Raw genomic sequence first — 6,147 nt, forward strand, 5'->3', positions numbered from 1 at the left:
TACTAGGGAGGCTGAAAGTCCTCTGAACCTCTCTCCATGCTGCCATAGTGGCTTTTGACCATCTACCCAGCGTCTCTTCAAGGGCCTTATTTTCGGTGAATGGAACATATGATAAAGGCATCAGAGCACAGAGTGACTTTTCAATCTCCAGCCATCTAGTATCTCTCTCGTCCAAAATCCAAACTGTCAGGGCCCGTAGCTGGCAGGCCAACCAATAATATCTAAGGTGAGGAAGCCCCCATCCTCCGAGCTGTTTAGATAACTGCAGAGTTTTGTATCTTACACGTGGGCGCCTCCCTTGCCAAATAAATCTTGAGATAAGACGATCTAATATTGTGAACATACTTTTTGGTGGTGAGAGGGGTAATGTTTGAAAAAGAAATAACAGCCTGGGTAGCACATTCATTCTAATACTTTCTATTCTACCCGAGATAGAAAGGGGCAGCACAGCCCATCTGGTGAGATCAGCAGATATTTTGTCTATCAGTTTATTGTAGTTTGCCTTATACAACTTATCTAGATTTTGTGAGATAGTAGTCCCCAAGTAAGAAATACCTTCCCTTGGCCACTTAAATGAGAATGCTGCTCTGATCTGGTATGTAGTCAGTGAATTCAGGGCCAAGGCTTCTGTTTTATTGACATTGACTTTGTATCCTGAGAGGGATCCAAATTTAGCGAAACTGCCCATCAGATTTGGAATTGAGTTTAGGGGGTCTGACACATATACAAGGACATCATCTGCGTAAAGCGAGATTTTATGAGTTTCATTACCAATTTCAATCCCCTTGATCATTGTATCGTCTCGTATCACCTGTGCCAGTGGTTCGATACTTAACGCAAAAAGGAGCGGTGAAAGCGGACATCCCTGGCGTGTCCCTCTACCTAGAGCGAAAGGCTGGGAAATATGTCCATTTACTCTGACCATACTCTGAGGAGCAGTGTAAAGTAGTTGGATCCATCTGATAAAATTCGGCCCAAATCCAAATTTATCCAAGGTTTTCAGTAAAAATGGCCACGACACGCGGTCAAAGGCTTTTTCCGCGTCGACTGCTAACGCCATACAGGGGGCTGGATAATTGTGACTCTGCTCCATAACATTAAGAAGTCTGCGGACATTATCTGATAGATGTCGCCCGGCTATAAAGCCCGTCTGGTCAGGATGTATTAAAGTTGTAATGACCGTTTCGACTCGTTTAGCTAATATGGAGGTCAGCAATTTACAGTCAGTATTTAAGAGTGCAATTGGCCTGTAGGAGGCACAATCTGTGGGATCTTTATGTTCTTTCAGTATTACTGATATGATTGCCTCTTTCCAGACTGTCGGCAATTCTCCTTTCTCAAGGGCATAAGAATATGCTCTCTCTAGGATCGGGCTGATAATATCAATAAAGTTCTTATAGAATTCATTAGTGAACCCATCAGGTCCAGGACTCTTGTTGTTCTTCAAATTTTTAATTGCCTTCTCAATTTCCTCTCTAGTTATTGGTCTGTCAATGAACTCAGCTGTGGTAGGGTTCATCGTCGGTAGTTTGATAGAGTTAAGGTAATTGTCAATTTTATGTGGGTCACGTTCTTCATCTTTGTCCGAGTACAGGTCTTTGTAAAACCCTGCAAAGGTCTCTGCAATTTCATTTGGTTTGAATAAAAATGGTTTGTCTGGTTTACTACTTTTGATTTTTTGAACTGTTGTAAGACTGTGTTGTTTCCTCAATTGAGAGGCCAGTAGGCGGCTAGCTCTACTCCCATGCTCATAGTATTTTTGTTTTAGGAACCTTAGATTTCTTTCGATTTTTTCCATCAAGAGGTCATCAAGTTCTTGTTTAGCCATTTTCAACTTGCGTAGATTTTCAGCTGACATATTTACTTTATGCTGTTTTTCTAGATCATCAATCTTTTTTTCCAGTTCCATACGTTTAGCTATCCTAGCCTTTTTGAAAGTTGAGGCCAACTGGATTATTTTTCCCCGTAACACAGCCTTGGCCGCGTCCCACAGTATGATAGGGGAAATGTCTTCTTTGTCATTAGATTCCAGATAAGAGGTGAACTCATCTCTTAAAGATGTTTGAAATGCTGGAATTCCTAACAGGGAGGTATTTAGTCTCCATCTACGCGAGGCGACCGCCCCTCCCACATCCCAAACCACCGACACAGGTGCATGATCAGACAGGGTTATATTGTGAATTTGACAGTCTAATACTCTAAATGATTCATTGATAGGCACAAAAAAATAATCTATCCTGGAGTATGTGGAGTGAGGATGAGAGTAAAACGTATAATCTCGTTCCCTTGGGTGTTTGTATCTCCAGACATCTAGGAAGCCAAACTCTTCACTGCAATTTTTTAGTGCCCTACTCATAGTTGTTGGGTGGACGTTTGAATTCATACTTTTGTCTAGTAATGGGTTCAATACACAGTTGAAGTCTCCTCCAATCAGCAATATGCCTTGTGCCTTCTCAAGTACCAAGTCGAATATCGTTTTCATAAATTGTGGGCTGTTATCATTTGGGGCATATACGTTAAGCATGGACACCTGGGTTCCGTTTATAGTGCCATTAATCAATACATAACGCCCCTCTTTGTCTTGGAATGAGGAGTCAAGGCAGAATTGTAGTGACCTGTGTATCAAAATGGCAACGCCCCGTCTGCGACCTGATTTGTGTGAGGAAGAAAATACCTGTGAGGCCCACGATTTATTTAATTTCTTATGTTCAGCCTCAGATAGATGTGTTTCTTGGAGGTAAGCAATACTACAATTCATCTGTTTAAGCTGATCTAATATTTTCCTTCTCTTTTGAGGGCTGTGCAACCCCTTCACATTATATGTAACTACCGTGCAGGGTGACATCTTAAGCTGTTGTTATCAATGCCCCTCACTGGGGCTGCCCAGCCATCTATAGAACAAAATAGCTTTAAAGTCTTTTGTTGTCTTTCAGGCAGAATGTTGCAACATGAAACACCGTGGCTACCATAGCTGAAAATCTTACTCCATGGCATGTAAAGAACAATATAACAATGATAAAAGAACAGAACTATACACAAAACTGTGAAAGAAAACGCTGGAACTTCCATCACAGTGACCCACAGTCCTATGGGCCTACTCTGCCAGCCACCCCAGATTACCCCACAAGATCCATAAACAGCAGTACAGATATATAGGGTGGTGACATAAAGAAGGAGTGTCCAGAGCATCTAGATGCCTGGGCCTAGAACTGCCTGATGTTAAGACAGTAACGCAAGTGTCTTAGGTAGTTATTAAGAACTTCTTGCGTTCGTTCCCCCCTTAGAATCCGCCCCCGTCCCACGGACCACCCACTCTTTTGTGAACATAAGATACAGTGGTTTCAGTAATAGCCATGACAGAAGGCATCCGACATCGAGTTAAAAATAAAATATTGATGATATTAATTCACAATAAAATTACCAAATGAATTAAAATTAGAGTAAAGAAAGAAAAAACGAAAAGAAAAAGGAAAGAACCTGAGGCAAACCTACCAAATACATTCAGAGCTGGTTTGAATGGCATCACGTGTAAAATGTCCACTTCAGAAAAGGAAAATCATCATTGTCCAGCAGACTATTTGTTATCTGCAGCTCTGGCTCTACTGTCCGTTAAACCTTATCCAAATATAATAAAACCATGTCCTTTTAGTAGGTTTAATGCCCCAACTAAAACATCACTTCTGAACTTACTTTATGTCTGATGCTCTTCTTATCTCACCATCGCAGTCACAAGTCAGTTTGAGAGCGCGTCGATGTCCCTCACCAGTGCGCGCGTGAGCTGCTCCCCACCGGGGCGCGGCGGTGCCGTCCATCCCCGCTGCTGCAGTTCTTTTTCCATGAGCTCCGTCTCCGACAGTCTTGCAGTTATGCCCAGGTGCTTCAGTTGATCAGCCGCCTCCCATGCCGAGCTGAAGCTCTTTTCCCCGTCTCCCAAGGATACTCTCAGCACCGCAGGATACGACGTCCTAAACTTGATGTTGCGCTCCTTCAGCTGGCGTTTAATCTCTCCATATTCCTTTCGCTTACGCTGCAGGGCGGCCGAGTAGTCATGGTCAAAAGAGATGCGGCTCCCCTCAAACTGCAATTCTTTTGTGTTCCAGCCTTTGTACAGGATCTGTTGCTTTGTCTGGAAGTGAAGGAATTTCACCACAATCGATCTGGCGGCATTGGCGTTTGTAGGTTTTGCCGCGAGCGACCTGTGCGCGCGCTCGATGCCGAGGTCCTCTTCCTCTGGGAGCTTGAGAGCAGCTTTCAATAGCCTTGCTATGAAGTCGATCATATTCTCACCACCCTCGGTGTCTTCTTTCACCCCGTAGATCCGTAAGTTTGACCTCCTTGAACGATTTTCAATGTCTTCACAGTGCGCTTCTAGACGACGCTGTTTACGTAACATGTAGGCCAGCAGTCTGTCTGCTCGTGCACCGTTGTCCTCCACGCTGCTCACTCTTTGCTCGGCCTCGTCCAGTCTGTTTTCACAGCCTCGTATTTGCTCCTTCACACCTTTTAGTGTGTCTTCAATTTTGTCAAACCGCTGTGTCATGTCTTTTCTCATTCCTTTCATCTCGGCCAGGACCTCGGCCATCGTGTTGCTAGTAGCACCTGTTTTCTCGTTAGCTGTAGCCCAGCTAGCTATAGCTCCGGTCGCCGGTTTGCTCGGAGTCGGAGCTTCGTTTTTGTTGCGGGTTCTCTGGTTCATTTTTAATCTGTATCAAAGCAGACTCACTGTGATTCTGTTATATTTAGAAAACCACCGTTAGATAGTCGTTTAACGTGGGTTTATAGTCCGTGAGTTCGGGAGCCTGGTTATCGTGCAGCCATCCGTCGGGGGGCCGGGGCGGCTCATTTTAACCAATAGAGAGAGAGGAATGACGCTAGACCCAGGTCGATGTGATTGGCCGCACTGGCAGCCATGTGACAGCCATGAACCAATCAGATCAGCAGATCCACGTGCAGGCCAACGTGGGGTTGTATGCGCGCGCACCAGGCTTCCGTGTAGGGTCCTAGCGCTGGTTCAGATGTAAACACTAGGCAGAGTTCAACTGGAAATATTGTGGATTTACCCATAACACAACCTTTTCACGGCAAAACAGCAAAGGTAAGAGCAAATGTACGACCATGTTTTGGCCACGCAGTGTCTGTTTTTGCTCGACTTTGCTGGTTGTTGTCTTCTCCCTCTGCCGTGCTGCTGCTAGCTGCTGTGTTAGCCGCGGTTGCTGGGGGACGCCCCGATGTTCACGTTCAGATGAGAGGTCGCTGATGTGTTTTGCATAATGTACAGTTGTATACGAGCCAGAAATGTGGCGACTGGGTCCACACAGAGGTGCTTTATGAAGTTTGATGTCTAGTTGTTTGTTTGAGTAGTGTTTGGGCTGTGTTTGGGTCATATAAACATGGTTTTTACACGTTGTAGCCCAGCTTCTGCTGTTTAATTTGACGTATAATATGACCATATTCTTTCATAATCAGTGCAGTGGGGGCTTTGTTATTGTTATGCATGTCTTCAAGTCCCCCATATGGGGGACTCTGGATTATTAAACCTTTTTTCTTCTTTTTTTAAGTGGGTATTATTAACATTGATTTCTGGTTCGAGGAAACCACACTGAACAGATTAAAACTCTGCAAATTGCAAATTTGTGTGCAAATGTGCACAAGTATTTAATCAGTTTTCTTCAGGTTAAAAAAAGATTTAAAAAAACTGTATTTATTATTTATTTATGAAAACTATTCTATCTGGTTTAGAGGATCTTCATTGACACAAAGTAAAAGTAAAAGTGTTTCTCCAGCACATAAAAAGCCTCTATACAGTATGTGTTTTACCGATCATATGAAATTTGCACATGTTCCAAAATCTATTCTGCAGTTTTCAAAGTTCACATCAAACTGACTGCAGAATGTTTCTGGAAAATTTCCCTCCCTAATCAGGGCTCAGTCTGCACAAGCTCTTTTCTGAAGGCGATGGTGGAGATAAAGGAGAAGCTTGATGAAAAGAAGACAGAGGATCAGACATGGAGGCTGAGAGCAGAGAGGAGATTAAACAGTAGATCCACCACAAGTCTGTTCTGTGTATTGATCATCATGTTTTAGTGAGCTGCTCAGAACGACCCCAACACATTCTATCCTGCTTATTAGGTTATTGTGCAACCATAG

This window comes from Trachurus japonicus, unplaced genomic scaffold (genome assembly GCF_045865225.1).
Source record: "Trachurus japonicus isolate A0001 unplaced genomic scaffold, Traja_1.0 AP029836.1".
Taxonomy (NCBI): domain Eukaryota; kingdom Metazoa; phylum Chordata; class Actinopteri; order Carangiformes; family Carangidae; genus Trachurus; species Trachurus japonicus.